The sequence below is a fragment of the Artibeus jamaicensis genome, unplaced genomic scaffold (assembly GCF_021234435.1).
Source record: "Artibeus jamaicensis isolate MK-2021 breed Jamaican fruit bat unplaced genomic scaffold, CSHL_Jam_final scaffold_1019, whole genome shotgun sequence".
In the NCBI taxonomy this organism is placed as follows: Eukaryota; Metazoa; Chordata; class Mammalia; order Chiroptera; family Phyllostomidae; genus Artibeus; species Artibeus jamaicensis.
The window spans coordinates 10,003,574-10,026,069 of NW_026522025.1; positions in this window are offsets into that span (position 1 = coordinate 10,003,574).

The window sequence follows — 22,496 nt, forward strand, 5'->3', positions numbered from 1 at the left end:
AGAGGATTCCTGGCACAGTGAACTTTCTCTGGCAGTCAATTGCAAAAGATTCACGAATGGACAGTCAGAGGGATTTTTGGAGTTTCAAGTACAACAGAAACTTCCACAAGAGCAAACCCACAGTATCTCAGAACATCAGCATGAAGTGGATTGGCAGAACTAATATTGCCAGATTTGAAAGAGAGTGATTACTCCCCTTGAGGCTTGGACCACTGAGTTCTGCCCTCCAAGGGTCAACATTGTTAAAATTCTGTTAAAACTGAAGTTGTTATTGCTTCACCTGCCTCAACTACTAGAACTGAAAGAATCTTTAGATGACTTTTCACCTAACTATAGTAAAAATGGAATAAATGTGTCAAGAAAGGACTCTCATATTTGTAATGAATCTTAAAAGTCAGTAAGATGAAACCTAACAATCCCCTCAACTTTGCACTAACTGCATACCTCTTTTCTACAATTGAGGGAGTTTTCAATTTCTCCTCGAAGAAATTTCTCCTGTTTTTTAACAGGGAGCTCAATTCTGTAATAAGAATGAAGTACAACCCAAGGATATCTTATGTGTAACTATTATTTGGCTCATCAAGCATCTGCAGGATGACGAAAGTACTGCAGGATAATGAAAACTGCAGGATGACAGAGGTTTGACTTCTGACAAGCTACTAGGCCCTCTGAGCTTTAGTTTTCTTGTCATTGTTGTGTTGTTGTTTCTTGTTTTTACATTTTAAATTTGGGATGTGAATAGTACTCATCTTCTGGGCGTGTGAGGATTAGATAAGATCATATATATGTATGGCATATAGTAATTTCTCAATAAATGTTAGAAATTGTCATTGTAATTACTGAAGTTCACTTTCCCTATATATGGCCGAGACCTGGAGAGAATAAAACAAAGCTTTGTAATATACTTTGCAAATTTCCCAAATAAAATATGATACTGATTTGATTCATAAGTATTATTACAATGGTCTCCACTGACATGTCATAAAAATTGGATCCAAATGGTCAGCTCCTCTGTTCTCTGGTGTGTGTGTGTGTTTTGATTACTATAAAAGAACAATGACCACCACTTACTGAGCCCTTACTTTGGTGCTGGGACTTTTCATACATTAATTACCCTATTCAATGCTCACAGTAACTCCATAAGATACCCTAATTCAGATAAGGAGCCTAAGGTTTGTTTAGGAAGTTAGGTAGCTTGCATAAGGTCATCCAGCCAGATCTCTGGCTCGAATGCTCCCTGTACTTGCCCTAATGTCTTTTGTGTTTATTCCTAAAATGTGCACTTGATGTAAGAAACAAAAACGAAGCTCTAAGAAGCTGGAAATCAAGCTGTACCAGAGTCTCAATACCTGCAACTTGTATTGACCCTGAGTATGATTGCAAACTTCATGGAAAACTGGGAGCCTCAGGAAGAAGCTGTCAGTCTCAATTAAGACATCAACCTGTCAGATGAGGAAGGTACTGCTATGGAGCCTATTGTTAGGGTGAAGTTTTGTCAGGTGAAAGTGGCACTAATTACTGCATAATCCAAATATGTCTGTTCCTTACACTTCCCAAACTAAGGCCACCGAGCTATTATGGCACAGTGGTTTGCACTATTTTGGATTCCTCCAAAGTGGCAGGTGGCCTGACAAACATGCAACTCAGCATGTTTTGTTGGGTCCCCACAGCTGTGCTGCCAATCAGTTCAGGATGGCTGCAAGTTAATGCTAATTAGCTTCTGTTGATCTGCATATTCCAACAGCCTCCCAGGATTCCCATTTTGATATGCAAGATTGCCAGTTGGGTATGTGATTGAATTAAAAAGAAAAAAACACTTCATTTTTCATGTAGGGATATGTGGGTCTGAATCCCCAGAAGAGGCTATTACCCTTCCAGTTCACGGTTGGCAGCTCTGGCCCTAACCATGTGAGCACGGGGGCCTGGGCTGCAGGCTGGAGGGTGCTGCCACCCTGCTCATGAAACAATAATGATGCCTTAACCTCCTAGCACTATTAGGAGTGAACATTCTTTCCATCTGGTCTGTGAACTGGCAGTGGCAATTTAGATGGGTAAGGAATCTATAGTTTTCTTTTCTGTTTATTTCAAATCTGTTTAGTTCAAGTCATCTTGAACTAAAGGTACCAGTAACGAAGAATTATTTTGTGTAGCATGCGAAGAGCACTAATTCCAAATGGTCACTTCCAATCTCATTTGGTGTCATTGGATAAAATGCTTTACATATCTAGACCTCTGATTCCTCAAATGCAACATTAGAAGGCTATGCCGGAGTTCAGTAAAGGAAAGAAGGTATACGACAAAGATACCAAATGTTAGACACTTGTTTAATATATTTTTTAAATGAATAAAAAAATAAGCAACTATCTGGTGCATACTCTGTGTCAACACAATGCATGTGGCTGGAAATTCAAATGTGAGTAAGATTATTCACTTCCCTCTATGAGTACATAGCAAACAGTCAATTACAATGGGGTAAATAAAGCCCTTTCCAGCAATGGTATTCTACAGTTCTATTTTCCCTTTCTTTTTGCTACAACTGCCAGGGAACACCAAAGTTTCTGGCTCCACCACTTCAAAGCTTTGTCTTCGTGAGTATGTTGCTGAACTTCTCTGGGGCCATGTTTCTCCTTTTGTTAAAAACCATGCAAATCACATAATGTCATTGAGTCAGTTCAGTGAAATAAGTCTTGTTAAAGTTACTGACAGGAATAAATAGCATTTTTTCTGTTTTTTCTTTTAGTGGATATTATTAGAATCACATTAATTTAAATGTGATTCTAATCACATTAAAATTTCTGGGGTTCAAGACAGCGGTAGGAAGAAGTGGAAGGATTTCAGCCATGCTAAGAAAGGGACTCAGCAGGAAAGGGCGCTATGGGGGCTGATGTACTTAGACTTTGCACCTGTATTTCATCAGGGCAATGAAAATATGATCTCACTGGGTAAACATTACAAAAACAATTTTCAAAAGTTTAACTTGGCTACAGCCTTAGAAAGTTCTGCTTCCCTGAAGTGATTAAACAATATTTTCTGGAAAACATTTGCTAAATATAATTGTAAGGGAATTTCTTTTCTCATTTTTATATTGTTGGACTTAAGAGATCCAATTGAAGTATTGCAGAAAATGTTACTAAAGCCATTGCTACACCCTATTCTATATTTATCACATAGTGTATATATTTCTATTTGTATATCTATATAAACATATATTTTGCCATATATAAAAAAGCATATAACACATGTGAGAATGTGTCTATGCATAGTGTATTCATATATATGTATCTATGTGTATATGAATTAATGTTCATTATGACTTGAGATTTGAGTACATGCATACAGATATACACACAAGATCTTTCCAGAAAAAGTCCAACCATTGTTACTATAACAAGAACAATTTGTGTGACACCAATGTAACCTGGCAGCCAAGGAGAGTAGACTGGAATGTCCATGGGTGAACAATGACAACTTCACTGTACTAGTCGAGGGAGGCAGTAGATGCCTTTGAGTGAGCATGTGTACTGTGTGGCTGTCACACTCAAAATGACTGAGGGAGTAGCAGTGAATCTACATCAAATTTTGCATTAAGTTTGAACATTCCTCTACAGAAACTATTTGGATAATTCTGAAAGCTGCAGCTATGGGCAACTAGTGATTGGCAGCTTCACCTGGACAACAGGCCTGCTTATGCATCACATCTCATGCAGAGTCTTTTGGTGAAACATCGAATCACCCAGGTGACTCAGTTCCCCTACAGCCCAGATTTGGCACCCTGTGACTTCTTTCTTTTCTCAAAACTAAAATCACCTTTGAGAGGAAAGAGATTTCAGACCATTGATGAGATTCAGGAAAATATGATGGGGCAGCCAATGGTCACTAGGAGAACTGTGTGAGGTCCCAAGGTGCCTACTTTGAAGGCGACTGAGGCATAACTGTCTGATGTACAATGTTTCTTGTATCTTGTATCTTCAGTAGAGGTCTCTATTTTTCATATTGCATGGCTAGATACTTTCCGGATAGACTTCATACATGCATTTTATAGTGTGGCATCTGTATCTATCATTCATTGAGGAATTATAGTGCCTACAAACACAGATTCTGAACCCAGACTTCCAGACTTTAAATCCTAGTTCTATCACTAATTTCTGGATGCATATGGGCAAGCAAATTAATCTCTGCATTTCAGAGATTTTAAGTAAACTCTTATTGAATGGAGAAAATAATTATACCTACTGCAGAATAATTGTGAGGATTAAATAAATTAACATACATGAGAGTACTCAAAAATAAACTTGGCAAATAGTTTTAGTTATTATTATAATTGCTACTGTTATTAAAACTTTATTATTGTTGTTATTGTGTTATTTTTATTCATTCATTATTTCTGGATGAATCTAAGTTGGTTTTTTTTTTTTTGGTTTGAAACCTCAATAAGTGTACATTTTTAAAAACTAAATCAGTTTTTCTAGTTTACAAGTGGTTTACAAACTTTGAAAGTTTAAAACTAATTCTTGAAGCATATCACTTCTTTATTGTGGGAAGAAGCATCTGGATACATGTACCGAGCTATGCAAATGGAACATAGCTACTCTCCACCCCACTTCACCATCCCTCTTCTTGGGGAAAATAGTGAAATAACCTGAATGCATATGCTTTAGACTAAATGGATAAATGTACTATTTGGCAATGCCAATTAAATGTATGTTTTAGCAAAGTTATATATTTTTTTGCATACTTTCTTTCTCTCAAGGAAGCAACATTTATTAAGTAGGAGTTTAGGCTGCAACTTATTGCTTGTTTGACCAGAAGCATATGCTTTTATTTGATCAAAGGAGTTTAGTCATAGAGACTCCTTGATTGTAGAAAAAGAAAAACAGGCCCAGAGTTTTACTTCAGCTGGAAGAGAAACTGAATGGAAGAAAGAGCTGTGTGGGCTTGGCACAACTCAAACGGAGCTATATTTGAATCTTAGCTCCATCTCTTTCCAGTGTTGTTTCCTTAGGCAAGTGGTGGATTTGGAGGTAAGTGGATTGAGTCTTGCAAACAGTATTGATGTTGGACTGCTACCCTCTTGTGTCATTGTCTTGTGGCCATAGAGCCAGACAGTACCTCTGCCAGTAAAAGGTGGGGTTTTTCATAAAGAATGTGGACATTTCCATAATCATCTTAGGAAAAATTCAATGCTTGAACTGAAATGAGGACAGGAGAGAAAGAATTACATACTTTGTGGCTCTCATTTTGTTTCTTCAAGACATTCAGTAAAACGATGAAACTAATCTTTCCTAGACTCCTATTCTAGGTCAGAGACAGGTCAGAGTGCTTGGAACAGGATGTATAAGACATAGCCTTAAAATGCTTATGATTTAGGAGGGGGTCATTGACATGTGAATAAACGAAAGCCATCAGTACGATGGATGCTATGGTGGAATGAAAAAATCTGTGGACACAGAGAAGGAGGAAATGGTTATCTCTCCAGAAATAAGGAAAGACATCTAAAATGAGATGAAGCTTGAGCTATCCTTAAAGAAAGGAGATGAATATGACAAATGGAAAGAAGGGGAATGACATTTCAGACAAAAGGAACATTCAAAGTCATTGAGGCAAAAAGAGTATAGAAAATTCAAGGAACTGCCAATAGTTCAGTGTGCTAAGACCTTAGGATGTGAAGAGGAACGTGGCAACACGTAGGCCTGAACAGATGATTAGCCAGACTATGATGACCTGTGTACGCCATGCTACCTAAGAGCATTGGGAAGCCATTGAAAGGTTTGAAGCAACTGAGGAGCATTCATATATTCACTTTAGATAGTGCATTCCTGCAAGTACGTGAAGCATAAATGTGAAGGATGAAGGAATGGAAGCAGGAAATTATTTAAGAAAATTAAGGAAATTATAGTAATGGGGACAAGGAATAGTGGTTAGAGCTAAGGAAATACTGAAAATAAAAACAAAGGAACATTAAATCTTTAAAGATAACCATCTCCATGACTTGAAAATTGGTCTATTGAAGAAAAGGGTCAGTGATGATCCCAGGTTTCTTATTAGAGGCAATTAAATAAATATTGGGATATAGGTAGAAGAGCAAGTTGGGAGGACAAGATTTCATTCTGAAAATGCTAAAACTGAGATGCTTGGGAACATTCAAATCGATACACAAATTTGAATATATGGATTTGGAGCTAAGGGGAAAAAATGAGACAAGGTAGAAATTTAGAAATAATTAGCTTATAGATGATAATTATAATTATCAGGCCAGATCAGATAACCCACAGAAAGCCTTTTAAGCAAGGTGAGAATATGGACAAGGGAGAAATTCCCATGAGGAATAACAACATTTTGAGGAAAGATTATCTATCTAAGAGATTTTGACTTTTAATATACCAAGTGATGCCCTAGATTTGCTGAAAGACACTGAATCAGCCCTATAATATGTGATAGTCTTCCAGAAGTTGTTTACTTTCTCTGCCAAAATGAAGCCGTCTAAATCAAGAAGAATAGCAATTTTAAGCCCATAGAAAAAAGTAATTAATATAAGAATTAAAAATTTGATGACCAATATTTGGAATGGTACTTCTCATCTTTTCTCTAACACAGTAGAAACAATGGGACATTTCACTCAAAGTAATTAAGCATCCAAAATACAGGGCTCTATTATACAAGAAAACAGTCATCCATGTCCAACGTTGCTAAAATAAAACAAGATATTAAAAGGCCCTATTCATACAGTAGTAATGAGTAATATGATCATCTTTTGATTATAGTTGGTTGGAGGATTTTTTTAAGCTCTTGAATTAAAGTTCCCCAAATGATGTGGGCCCTGCGGTTTTTCTCTCAGGGTTTAATAAATATAAGACAAGACCCAGGTCTAATTTAAAGAATAAATATGGTAGGGAAGTTGGAGTGAAGAAAAACTTTAGGACATTTCTTAAAAATCAAAGTTAATTTTTAATGAATTTTGTGGAGGTGATACAGCCCTGAAGTTTATTTTTCTCTGAATGGAGGAAATGATTTCATAGTGATAACACAAGTGGTATTCATATGATTCACAAATAGTTTCTTTTATAAAAGATTAACTATGAATGGATTTCATATCTCCTTAGATTCAGAAAGCACAGTTTATTTCAGTAATTTATATATTCTGTGGGAAGGGACTTTACAAATATTTGGAAAAAGATTAGTTTAGGATAAATTAAATACAATGAGTTGTTTTTTAAAGTCATGACAAGTATAAATATTTTTGCCCTCAGGAATCTGAGCTCTGGTCACTATTCTACTGTTAGATGAACTTCATTTTGGCCTTCTACCTCTAACTCCAAAAAACTGAACATTTACTAAACCCAGCTAAGTATACCATTCAAGCTACCTGGCAGGCCTTCTTTCCTCTTTTCTTGGTAAACTACTCATCCTTCAAGATCTGCCACAATTTTACCTACTGTGAAGTCTTTTCCAGTTCATTATATTGTTCCTTCTTCTGTACCTCAACGACATTTGATCTTATCCCTATGTGAGTGTTTATTAATTTTTACTACAGTTGCTAGCTACAACTGTAGCTGGACTATGCTTAGCTTAATGCCTGAAACAAAGCACACATTCAGTAAATATTTTTTGTTATGATGACATGACTATTCTTCAATTATTATCATCACCCATATCTATATGTACATGTGTGTATAAGCACCTACCTGTCTTTCTGTACTTCTACATATAATTTTTACAGTGAGATCACAGATATGGTCTTTTCTGAGTCTGAAGATAACCACACAAGATTGTAAAGACAGCTATTTTTACTACCATTCTTTAAATAAGGAAGGCAAGATGATTGGGACTCCAAAGTCTTGTCCAGTATTCCATGGGAAATAAATGGGAGACAGAAATCTACTCTCTTGTTTTGATTTCAGTTCTAATGCAATATATTCAATTAAGTGGAATTCTTAAAGTCATATGCTTATAAATGTATTCCTTGTAGAGATTCTTTTATTTAAATAGACCTCAGGTGCATAAAATTGGATTAATCACATCCCTAGGTTTATCACAGTCATCACTACTTAACTCATGTCCCTGATTTTTTACATGTATATGTGTTCACTTTTGATAATATAACTAACACCACCACTCATTCATACAAATGAAGGAGAGAACCCTAGAAGCAGCAAGAGATAAGGGGACAGTCACCTACAAAGGAGTTCCCATCAGACTGTCAGCGGATTTCTCAAAAGAGATCTTACAGGCAAGAAGGGGCTGGAAAGAGGTATTCCAAGTCATGAAATCCAAAGACCTACATCCAAGATTGCTCTATCCAGCTAAGCTTTCAATTAGAATGGAAGGGCAGATAAAGTGCTTCTCAGATAAGGTCAAATTCAAGTTCATCATCACCAAGCCCTTATTATAAGAAATGTTAAAGGGACTTATCTAAGAATAAGAAGATAAAAAATATGAACAGTGAAAGGACAGCAAACTCACAGTTATTAACAACCACACCTAAAACAAAAGCAAACTAAAAGGACAGCTAGATCAGGAGTGGAAACATAGAAATGAAGATCTCAAGGAGGGTTAGCAACAGGGGAGTGGGAGGAGGAGAAGGGGGGAGAAGGTACAGAAAATAAGTAGCATAGACAGTAGGCAGAAAATAGACAGGGGGAGGGCAAGAATAGTAGGGGAAATATAGAATCTGAAGAACTTGAGACACATGGACATAAAGTAAAGGGGGGAATGGTGGGGCAGGGGGTGTGCGGGGTGGAGAGAAATGAAGGGGAAATGGGACAACTGTAATGTCATAATCAATAAAATATATTAAAAAGAAAATAAATAAATAAAACATTATCATTAACTATCCACATTTATGTACCCCTTTTCTATCTCACCACCCAACCCTAAGGTATGTTCAATTTAAAATTTATGTTTATCATTACTTTGTTTCTTTATAATTTGTATAGTTGTATTATTTTTTCTTATTTTTGAACATTATATGGACATTATCATGTTGTATATAGCCTTCAGGAAACTGATTTTCTTCATTAAATATTATATTACTAATATTTATCCACTATTTTATATAGTTGTAGCTCCTTAATTTTCACTGCTGGGTAATATTCCAATTTATGAATATACCACAATTTTAAAATTGTACTATGCAAAGAAAATCGGATCATTTTCATGTTTTTGTTTTTGCTACTATGAACAATGCTGCCATGAATATTTCAGCATTCATTTGAGTATATACTTGGGAGAATTGCTGAGTTGTAAATTATGTAAATATTTATCTTCATGAGACAAATGCCAAGTTGCTTTTACAAAGAGATGATAAAAACTTATAAATCCACCAACAAAGAATGGGAGGAGGGAGCCTGATGGTCCTCATTCTCTTCAATAATTATAACTGTCAGGCTTCTTATACTTTGTCAATAAAGTAGATGTCAAATGGTATCTCATTATAGTGCTGATTTGCATTTCCCCAGTTGCTAGTCTGTATCTTGTCTTTTGATTTTCCTAGGAGATGCTGTTTGTGAATAAATGTTAACTGTTAATAATTTACAATTTCATCTTTGTCAAAAGACCTGTACTTGGGCAATAGATCTGCCCCACTCAAACCCTAAGGGTCAGTCTGCAGCCCATAACTGACTGATGCTGTACAGATACAACAGACTTGCCCTGTGGTACAACTCATGCTTCAGAGCTTCCCAAGGGATTAGCTTAAAGCTGGATCCCTAGCTTAGCTTGCAGCTGAAACCACATCCTTGCTCAGCTCCTTTTCCACCTTATACTGCCTTCCACATCTCCCGAAAGGTTCCTTCTGAGAGCATGTACTCAATAAATTACTCGCACAATATTCTCTCTCTTAGGGCTTACTTCTTAAGACACTTTCTTTGAGATGTATTTTCTGATGAACACTTCGAATTTTAGTATAGTCAAATTTTAGTCTTCTATGGATTTCTTTTTAAAACATAGAAATAAATCTTTTTTTCCCATGGTCAGGAAGATACTGTTATCTGTATTTCCCATAAAATGTCTGTAAATTATGCTTTTGGCATTTATATTTCCAATTTATGTTTTCAATGGAGTTAATTTTGGTATATAGTATAAAGCAGGGGCATGATGATTCACTTTATATATAGATAACCACTTTACCCAAGTTAATTTATTTAATTCTTTTTTTCTCTATCATGTATTCTTTTAGAAAAGTTGCTATTATTCAACACATTTAAAAATGTTTATATATTAAGGGCCTTATTTAATGTTGTAGAGTCAAATGAAATGATATTTCTGTCCCTCTTCCTACCCCTTAAAAGGATTTACCATATCATGTTGAAGCACAATATGTCTACAGAGGAAATATATACAAAGAAAATTAACGTATACCAAAAGGAGTCAATAAAGCCTCTTAGAAGAAGTGAAACTAAAAGAACAAATATTTTCTAGTTGAGAAAGGTGGATAATTCATGGTGTTTCCAAATTAAGGAAACACCTTTTACAAAGGCACAGACTGTAAACTAGCATCAACTATTTTAAAATGCCTGTAGTTCTACATGGCACAAAAAGTGACAGAAGGTAAGAACTGAGAAGTAGATGGGGATCTTTTTATGAAGGCCTTTTTTTGATAGAGGAGCTTAATTACTACCCTGCGTCTTCCAGCACACTCCTGTTCCCTTTGAATGTGCCTTCCACTCTTGCTACCCATTGGAGGGAATAATGTGACCCACCTTTGGCCATAGTACTCTGGTGCTTTGGGCACAGGAATTAGTCTAGGAGTGGGAATGTGATGCAAACAAATTCAATCATAGTCCTCCCATGACATTAGCACAGTATATAGATGTTGATAGAAAGAAGCCCTTTGTTTCTGTTAAAGTTGCTAATCTGGAGTTGAGAATAATCATGTTCCCAATTACACAAAAAACACCTACTGGAATAGTAGACAATAAAGCTCAGATTCAGTGGAGAGAGATAGAGAGAGAGAGAATGAATGTGAAAATAACATTAAAAAATTAAGGTGACATTAAACATCCGGTTGAATTGCTTGAGACTGTCTCCTACAGATCTTTCTCCAATTCTATCAGTTACCCAGACCTCTTCCAGTGAATATAAGGCAATCAATTATTCTTTTCCATTAAACATACTGATATTGGGTCTGATATTTTTCAACAGAGAGAGAATTAACTGAACAGGAAATAATTTATTCCTCATTGACAATAGAGTCAACAAGGGGCTTTTTTCAGGGGAGTATCATGGTTGGATTTGCCTGATGGAAGGTCTCCTGTGGCCACAAGTTGGAGAGGTGATTCCAGAGGGTCAAGAAAATCAAATAAAAGCAAAAATAAAAATAAATGGAAAAGAAAACTAGTAAAGGATATGTTCTATATTCCCTTGATTACCCTTCCTTTCCACTATTAAAGTAGAAAGACTCAAATATCTACCTGCATCAAATGGCTTAATAACAGTTAAGGATCCTCGAAGAAATATTGTTAAATATAATTTTATTCTTGAGAAACAACAGAAAAATACCTTTAAAATTTGTATTCTTGTTAACTATAAGTTATTAGAGGCTATTCTAAAAATTCAGAGCTCTGACAGGTGCAGCTCAGTGGATTTAGTGAGCGCCTGTGAACCAAAGGGTCACTGGTTTGATTCCCAGTCAGGGCCCATGTCTGGGTTCAGGCCAGGTCCCCAGTAGGTGGCATGTAAGAGGCAACCACACATTGATGTTTCTCTCCCCCTCTTTCTCCTTCTCTTCCCCTCTCTAAAAATAAATAAAGTCTTTTAAAAAATTCAGAAAAATTAAAAAGTGTTAAAAAATTAAAATCACTTATAATTCAAACATTTAAAGAAAAATAGTTAATAAGGTACTCTCTTATCCTTCAGGCTCATGAAAAGCAGATGTTTCATTTTACAAAATGTAATTTAATTTGCCTCATTTAAACCAAACATTATACCATAAATAATTTTTCATATAAAATATATTTTGAAGGTTCAGTTGCTATATTTCATAGTGTGGATATATTACATTGCTTAGCCATTAGTCTGTCTTTTGGAGACTTTGGCTGCTTCCAATTTTCATAATTTTAAAGAATGCCGCCCTAGTATCCAAAATATAGATCTTTTTCTGCATTTGAGATTTTGGGGTTGGATAAATTCCTAATGGAATTACTGGGACAGAGGTTATATACATTTTTAAGATGCTTTCCACAAGAGAACATTTCAAATTAGACTATATGTTTTATTTTAGCAGAATATGACAACTCTGGAATGACGGATGATCCCAATTCCCAGCATTTCCCAGCACTTAAGGTGCAGGGCAGTCAGATTCAGCCGCTCCTCTGCATTAGGGCACAACGTGATGGATTGATTCCTCCCTCTACGGTGTTTTTCACTGATGCAAGCTCCTCAAAGCTTTGTTTTTTCCATATAAACAAAATATTCTAAGAAATACAGAACTTTAGGTTTGGAGACTCCCCTAAAGGGTGAGGTAGAATGTGGTGTTATTTCCCTTCCTGAAGATGGGAAATAGATTCTACAGATTGAACACCTTTTTTTTTTTTTAATCACTAACTATACCAAGAATCTCACACTAATGATCTCACTTAATTCATTTAATCTCCCTCAAAGCATTTGAGGATTTGAGTAGTATATCAGAAAACATGCAGGTTTAGCAACCAACCTCACTTATAACTTGAAAGGTAAATCCATGTTTCATCAATCAGCTGAGGTCTGACATCTCTGAGGTCAGAACCTGAGGCATACTTATAGTTTTATTCTGGAAGCAATCTTCAGAAGCAGAAGTAAAGGTTCAGAGAACAGGGAAGGAGGGAAATTTAGTACAAGGATGTTACGAAGTTGGCCACTAATGCAGACGACTGGTACTTGACCCTCCATCCTTGCAGTTTTATGAAATGCAACTTAGAACTCTTTGCTGAAGGCAAAAATGGAGAAGTATTTATTCATCAGCACTTATCCCCTCCACTGATGGGCAGCTCTAGGGGCACATGTCTCCAGATTGTATATGTTCGTCAGGGAGTTCCTTCGACTATTTGAGAATCCTTCAGCAAGGTGTAGGGAGGAAAGGTGCACCTGGTTGCAGCTGCATAAAGCTAGTTAGAACTGGTCACTACTGCAGCAGCTGGGCAAAACATGGAGCCCACAAGGATTTTCAGTGACATACAAAATATGTCCTTCTTTATTTCCTATTACTGTTATGACACATTATCACAAAATCAGTGGCTGGAAACAACATACATGGACTACCTCACAATGCTGGAGCTCAGAAGGACAAAAATGGCTTGTACCTGGACACAATGATGGTGTCAGCAGGGCTGCTGTTGGTCTGGTGACATGACTCCAGGGTGAAGATCACTTGCATTTGCCAACTTTTAGAAGCTGTCCTCATTCCTTGGCCCCTGGCTCTCTTCCAGCAATGGCTTTACTCTGACTCCTCCTTAGAACATCACACTTGCTTCTCTAACTAGGATAATCTCACTTTCCACTTATAAGGATGCTTGTGATTACATTGGGCCCATCTGATAAATCCACAGTAATTTTCCCTTCTCAACATCATTAATTGCATTTGCCAAGTCTCTTTTGCCATGTAAGATAGCATCTCCACAGGTTTTATGGATCAAGACATGGATATCTTCGGGGGGAGTCATTATTCTGCCTGCCATTGTGTCCAGTATATAAACCTGATGAATGTGTATTAGATTTTCTCCTCTTACTGATCACTCAGTTTCCATCCCTGCTGACTCCACCTGACACACATTTTGATCAAGTCAAATAGGTAGTAAATGGATACATAAAGCCACAAATTCATATCATCTGGTTGAAGCTCATATGCTTTCTGTGGGAGTCTCAGCAGTCAACCTGGTGTAGGATCTGGGTGTGGTGTCACTTCTACCACAGGGACTGGTGTGATTCAGGGTTGAGTGAGAATGAGCCAATGAGAATGTGGGGAAATTTGACTAAAAAGGCTGCAATAGAAGGCCCAACAATTGTAAATTCATTTCCAATGTGGTTACTCTAAATTTCTTTAGATTCACAGGGAATGGAAATGTACTGTTTTTAAGTTGTCAGAAACAAACAACTTTGATTAAAAGATAAATTTATGGAATCTAAAACAGATCATCATTTATCTGGAAGCTTTAATAAATACTAAGTGAGAAATATTATTTAGCATGACTTTTTAGTAAGACAAAATGTTTCTCAGGGTTTTTGGTAAAAATCTACACTTAAGTAGAAGTCTAGGTGAAATTACAATGCAATTGCTCCAAATGGAATATTAATTCAAAATGTATGTTTAAAAAATAAGTAAATATCCAGGTGTCTACCATCCAACTTGAGAAAAAGCCACATTTCCGCAACGTGGTACATTATGCAATGCCTTGAGAATTCCTGTGCTTCTCTCCAATCTCATTTCCTATTTTACTCATTAAATTGTGTATATTTTTTCTTGATCATATTTTTAAATTTTCTATATACTCCTGAACAATGCATTGTCTGTGTTTTATGTAAATAGGAGTAGGTCAAGAGTTGTGTTATTCCATAATGCTGATATATGCAGCTTCAGTTGGTTCAGCTTTTTACTGATGTGTATTAATTTGTTGCATTAATAAATTACAATTTATTTTTCTACTCTCTTGCCAATGGAATTGTTTCCTAGTTGGTGGTATTTATTGAGGTTACCACCTCAAAAACTTTGTTTTTGTTCCTTTCTTGGCTATTACAAACTCATGAACATGTTTTTTCTTGACTACCCCATGTACATGTAAAATGAGTTTCTCTAAAGTACAAATTTAGGAGAGGGGTGGCTTTTTAGGGAGGGAAGTATTTCTTCAAATTTGAAGAGAACCTGAAATTGTTCTCCAAATAGGTGATAAAGTGAAAATAGTCACCAACTGCAATATGGCTTTTACTCTATGTTTTTACCAAAACTTGATATTAGCAGACTTAAAATTTTTTCCCACTCTAGGAAACACAAAATGGTATATTTTGTAAAATATTTAATAGATAAATGTATAAAATTGTATTGTATAAAAATGTGTAACATTTTTGGAAGGGCTTTTGTGTCTTATTTATAAACTCTTCCCCTACCCCAAGGTAATACAGATATTCTCCTATATTGTCTTATGAAAATTGATGGTCCTCTTTCAAATTTGAGTCTTTCATCTAACTGAGATGGGTTTTTTATTTAGAGAAATAGAAATCCAACTTATTTTTTTCTATTGTATGTATGCAGTATCATTAATTAAGTCATCATGTCTTCACCCAGTGACTTGCACTGCATGCTTTGTTGTGTATTGTTTCTATGCACTTGTGAGTACTCTGCAGTTTCTGTTCCAATCTCATCGGTTTATTTGTTCCAAAACCGAAACTACTCTATGATTAGGAGGAGTGTTTTATATAAGGATCTTGCTATTCACTAGGTCATATCCCCCACTTTCTGCTTTTTTCCCACAAGAGTACCTTGGCTTTTTTTGTGTTTTTCCTTCTTCATAAAAATTTTAGAATCGATGTGTCCTGTTTCACAAAAGCCTTGGTAAGATTTTTACAAGAGTAGATCAATTTGAGAAAACAGTTTTAAACTTTTGAAACTTTCTATTCAAAAACATGGTATGTGTATCTTTTGATTGTTTTAGATATTCTTTAATTCTCTTCAATTAAATTTTATAATGTTTTAAGTCTTGAAAATATTTTTAGATTTTTTATATGTGTGTATGTGTACAGATATTTTGTTGTTACTATATCATTTTAATGTTAATATTCTAACATTGATAATTCATAGAAAGACAATGAATTTTCTAAGATGATACTGTTTCGATCAATGTTGCAAAATTTTCTAATCGTGTCTAGCAGTTTATTAGTACATCCTTTGCCTTTTATATGGAAAAATCAGTGTGTGCATGAATAATGATGGCAATATTGTGCCTTCCTTTTCTATATGTATGCCTTTTATGGCTCTTTCTTGTCCTGAACTTTGGTTATAGTGAACCTTTTGGTTTTACATATATTTTAATATTTCTCTATTAAATGTCTTTTAGTAGATACAAAAGAGAAAATAAAAATACATCTAACATTGTTTTCAAAAAATCTCCATGTTTTTCAAAATATAGGTATTTTCTTCTCATGACTACATTTAATCTTCATGAAAATCCTTGATGTAGGTATTATTACACCCTCTTTTGGATGAGGAAACTGAGATTTACAAAGGATAATCAATAGGTTCAGGACTTCACATCTGAACTGCACCATCTGATAAAAAGTCATTGTTAGTGAAATTACATGAGAGATATTAATCTCAGTAAACAGAACTCCTTGTCTTGCAAGAATAAGTAGAGCATTCGTGGATGAGGCAAGAGCTCCTTTGTCAAGGTGAGACAATGCACAGTATTCACAGGAGCTTGCCGCACCCTCTGACCCTGAAGGCTAGGGAGTGTACATTTGAACTCAGGCAGCCCTGACTAGTATCCCAGAGATGTGGGTGGGACTTGTTGCAAATCACTATTCTTTCTCTTTTTACTTCTTTTTGACGTGGTTTTATGTTTAAAGAAAATTTACAAGAATAGAAAGAATTCCTCTATATTTTCTCCCGAAGTCTTTAAATGTTAATACATTTTCACATTCGTTTTATCACTCACATACATACATGCACACACACACACACACACACACACACATGCTTTCTGAACCATTTGAAAGTAAGTTACAGACAAGATGACCATTAATAATTCAGTGTGTGTTTTCTAAAAACAATGGCATTCTGTTACATAAACATAGTACAATTACAAAATTAGGAAATTAAAGTTGATCTAATTCTATTACCTAACCTTCACATTGCATTCATATTTTCCACTTGCCCCATATAGCCCTTTATTTAAAAAAATCCTGGGTCACATGTTACATTCAGTTTCTGTTGTTCATGTCATTGACATTATTGAAAAGAACAAGTCAGATATATTTTAGATTGTCCCTCACTTTTTTGTTTTCTCTGACTAGCTCCAGCTTATGCATTTTTAAATTTAATCTTTATTGTACTTTTCATTTGCCATTTAGTCCCCTTATCTCCCCTCATTCCCCAGCAATCACCACACTGTGGCCCATGTCCATGAGTCCTTTTTTCTTTTTGTTCAGTCCCTCCACCCCTTTACCTCCTGCTCCCCACTAGCTGTCATCTGCTCTCCATTTATGAGCTTGTGCCCATTTTCCTTGTCAGTTCAGGTGATACTCCAGAGCTGATGTTGTGTCCCTCTCAGTGCACGAGATCAGAAGAAACATAATATTATTTGTCTAATTTACTTGTAATTAATATTTATCATATATTGCAAAAAGTTTGGATCCAGGTAAATATCTTATCCCCATCAATGTTTCACTCACTAGTTTTATCATGAACTTATTATGATTTTTCCTTTAATTAATAAATACTGTGATATGTGCCAAATGATGATTTATTTTTCTAATTTCATCATTTATTAGATGGGAGAGGAATAATCCAAGAAAAAGCTTTTGCTTTTTTTTATTTATTTATTTGCTTATTAATTTATATTTTCTGTATAGAGTCCATGTTGCAAGTTTGCTTAACTTTCATGATACTTCTTTCTCTGCAAAATGGTAATGATGATATTTGCCATCCAGATTTGCTATACAGATAAAATAAACTAATGTATGTAAACTTTTCACAATTACAAATATCAAATAAATAGGAGTTATTTATATTTGTAAGACCAATAGTAATAATCTGAATCTCTATTTTCATATAGTAAAAAAAGACTTAGGTGCCATCTTTTTTCAATACTTTATGATCTTGGGCAAGCCATGTAACTTCTCCTGGTCTCACTTTTCTTAGCTGTAAAATTGGAGTTTGGTTAAATTGTCTCTAAATTCAATTACAGTTCTCATCTACAAGAAACTAAGATTCTATACCTATAAAACATTTGTATATAAATCCATTTTCTTCCCACAAATAGTCAGATATTATGTAATAACTTTGTAATATAAACATCTTTCATAATTCTTAGGATTCTTCCAGAGTTTCAAAGAATATATACTCTATCTCTGAATAAACATTTTTGTATTTCATTTAATCATACTTTACATTTTAGTAATATTAGTTGGTCACAGCTATTTTTTAACTCTGCTCATGATTTCTGACAAAACGTGAAACAGCTAAAGACAGATGGCTTGCAGCTCCAACTGTTGGCGTTTACTTTCCTCTGCCAGCAATGTCTGTGATCCTTTAATGAACTGTGGCCTCAGACCACATGATGGCTCTGATTTGCATACTCAAAAAGGAAGGATTCAAACACTAAAAATGTATTTCTAAAAAATACGTCTTATCATGAAGTAAGATCAGGAGATAGCTTAGAATGTTCTTATAGGTAGCCTTGCACAAGGCTAAATTCATATTGTGGAAATGATTTTATTAATGAAAACCTAGTAAATAGATTACTCTCATTATTAAACATTTTTTTATAGGAGAGGTAGTGTGGAATAGTGGAAAGGGTCTTGGATCTGAAATGTGAATATCAGGGCTTTAATCTTGTCTCTTACCAGTCCTGTAAACTGGGTCATGTTCTTTAAGTACCCTGAGTTTGAATTTGTTCCTATATCAAACTGGAATAACATGACACATCTCGAGCTATTTTGAGAAGTAAATACATCAGTTTCAGTGAAAGCACCTAACACATGAAGGATGCTTAATACGTATTCAATGAATATGAAAGAAAAAATCCCTAGGATAAATAAGATCCAGGATGGCCCAAACTACTCTCTTTAGCATTTTCTGCTAACCCTTGAATATTTTGCAACATCTTTGACTTCTCATATCCCCAACACATTAGAAGAGTCAAATATTTTTTAAATCATCTTCATAACCCATTATCTTGAATATAAACATATGGGCAAGAAATGTTAATCTTTGATTTTCATAGTGCTTTATAGTTTACAAAGCTCTATCTTTCTAATTGATTAGCCAAGGTTATATGACTACATTGGTTTTAACCCTAAGACCTCTGAGTCTGAATCCAACATTTATTTCACTGCATGCATTGGACATACTGTATGAATGTATATACAATCACTGGAAAGTATGAGCAGTGAGGACAACCCACTTTCTCCCTTCCTAAAGGAAGGAAGGCAAAGAGCACATAAATATGGGCACCCTTCCATTTAGAGCTGCTAAAGGAGAGAACGGTCATCTCCTGAGGTTCCCCCTCTTTCTCTCTGCTGGAGAAATGGGAACTGTTTAAAAACCAGTCAGTAAATAAAGAGGGAGCAGCAAAGCCTTGGTAACCACCACCTGATAACTGGATGTTCTGAATTGAGATGGTTTTTATGCACACTTGTTTTTATATAAAAGTTAATCATCAATACTCTAAATTAGGGGTTCTCAACCTGAGCCTATTTTGTCCCCCCGGGGACATTTCACAATGTCTGTAGTCACTTTTCTCGGACGTAGGTGGGGGTTGGCAGAAGGGATACTGTGGCGGACCCTGGCCAGCAGAGTCCACCTGTTGTGTCTGACAATGAAAATGAATGCACAGGTGACAACAATCCTGTGGAGAAAAGGGGGATGGCATGGTTACTCTCTCAAGGGGAGAGTGCCTGTGGATGCCTCAGCCACTCCCTCAAGAGGAGAGCACCTCGACCCTTGCCTAGATAGGCTTTTATTGTTTTTTTCTGGTCTTACATCAGAGAAAGATTTATGATCTAGTACACAGAATATTATTGTCTATGTTTTAGGTACAAGCAAGGAAAAGAAAATAACATGCAGAGGGGAAGGGTGCTGAGCTGATTAGCTCTGTCCTTGGGAAAATTCACACAGGCTTTGGATATTACCTTGAAGATAGACAATATGCATTGTTGTTTTAGACCAGGGTGATGGAGTTTTAGCAAGAGCAAGCTGTAACAGTCTGTATGCGTTTTCTAGGCCTGCTTCCCATGGAAAAACTCGGTTTGAAGGTCTGGCTCCTGCCCACCACTTTACTTCTGTAGGTTTTCCATACAGAGCTGAGTCACATTTGCCAGACTAAAACAAACCAGTCCCCTATAGGATACCACAAAATATCCTACAATGTGCAAGACATCTCCCCAAACAAAGAATTATCCGGTCCAAATGTTGGTAGTGCTGAGGTTGAGAAACGCTGCTCAAAATGTATTTTCAGTGACTAAGTATTGCAAACTATATTCCCAACTGGCAGATCTCTGCTGTTTGGCTGTAAAGAACTCTCACCATGGCCTAAGAGGCTCAGGTTTTGCTTAAAATTTGCGTGAAGGTGGCTCTTTCTGTGAAGCACCCCATGTTTTTTCCCACCACTTTCCCCAAGGTGTGTTTCCTTGCCTCTCTCTTTCTCCTAAGCTCCAAGGGCCCTTTCTTTTGTCTCTAACTTGTTTCCTGAGCCCATTTCTTCTATGGCTCACTTCTTCTAGCTCTGTGACTTTATAAACAAACTTTTTCTTTCCCCCCTACCCAGTACATTTTATTTTACTTTATTTATTTTTACTGTTGTTCAATTACAGTTGTTACCATTTTTCTCACTTTAGTCTCCCCTGCCCTACCCACCCCACCTCCCACCTTAATAATTTCTTTTTCTTAAGGCAACATCAGCAAAATGGAAAGGGAACCAACCATATGGGAATGTATATTTGCCAATGATACGTCAGACAAGGGTTTGATCACCAAAATATATAAAAATAAAAATCGACCTGCCTTTTGACCCAGCAATTCCACTGCTAGGATTATATCCTAAGAATCCTAAAACATCAATATCAAAGAACCTATGCACCACAATGTTCATAGCAGCACAATTTACAATAGCCAAGAGTTGGAAGCAACCTAGGTGCCCATCAGTAAATGAATGGATCCAAAAATTGTGGTACATATACACAATGGAATTCTATGCTGCAGAGAGAAAGAAGGAGCTACTACCCTTTGCAACAACATGGATGGAACTGGAAAGCATTATGCTGAGTGAAATAGGCCAGGTGCTGAAAGACAAATACCATATGATCTCACCTTTAACAGGAAGCTAAACAACAAAACAAACAAGTAAGCAGAAAAAAAGAACCCAAAAAACAAAGACACTGAAATAGAGAACAAGGGGATAGTGACCAGAGGGGAGAAGGAAGGGAAGTTAAGGGGGAAAAAGGGGGGAGGGATTTGGAGGAACAAATAGGAAGGACACAGGGACGAGAACTAAGGGGGGGGAGGAAAGGGGAGGGAGGGGGGGAGCAAGGGGCAGGGGAGGCTGGGATGGATGGGAAAAATAGACAAAAAACTGTACTTGAAAAATAACTAAATAAAATTTAAAATAAAAATAAAAATAAAAATAAAAATAAAAATAAAAAAAAAAAAAGAAAAATAAGGCAAAAAGAGGCCTAAGGGAGAAAAATGTAAAAAAAAAAAAAAAAAAAAAAAAAAAAGAACTCACACAACTCCACACCAGGAAGACGATACAATTAAAAAATGAGCAAAGGACCTGAACAGACATTTCTCCAAGGAGGACATGCAGAGGGCCCAGACATATATGAAAGGTTGCTCATCATCACTAGCCATTGGGGAGACACGAATTAAAATTACAATGAGATACCACTTCACACTGGTCAGAATGGCCATCAGAACCAAATCAACAAACAAATGCTAGAGAAGCTGTGGAGAAAAGAGAACCCTCGTAGAGTGTTGGTAGAAATGCATACTGGTTCCATCACTGTGGAAAACAGTATGGAATTTCCTCAAAAACCTAAAGATGGAACTGCCTTTTGACCCAGCAATTCCATTGCTGGGATTATACCCTAAGAACCCTGAAACACCAATTCAAAACATCCTAGGCACCACAATGTTCATAGCAGTGCAATTTACAATAGCCAAATGCTGGAAACAGCCTAAGTGCCTATCAGTAAATAAGTAGATCAAAAAACAGTGGTACATTTACCCAATGGAATACTATGCAATAGAACGAAAGAAGAAACTCCTACCCTTCACAATAGCCTAGGTGGAACTGGAGAGCATTATTATGCTAAGTGAAGTAACCCAAGTAGTGAAAGACAAATGCCATGTGATCTCATCTGTAAGTGGAACCTCATCAACAAAACAAAGAAGGGAGCAAAATAGAACCAGAGACATGGAAATAAAGAAAAACTGACAGTGCCCGCAGGGGAGAGAGGAGGGTGATAGTGGAGGAGAGGATGAGAAGGGTCATCAAGGAACAAGTATAAAGGACCATGGACACAGACAAAGGGTGGTGGGAGGGGGCAAAGGAGAGTAATGGGAGGATAATGGGGACAACTGTAATTGAACAATTTAAAAAAAGAAAAAAATTGCAAGAGTTCTTGTGGGTTTAATTCAGTTGACCTAAAACTTTAATATTTACCTACTGTACTCAAAGCACTTTGCTAGACACTATGAGAAATATGTAAATAATTTTAGAACAAGAATTACATATTCTTAATACCTACATAATAGGTGTTTAATAAATATTCTTATATAAAGTAGAAATGTTTCTTAGTAACTTTTCAGAAGCTTC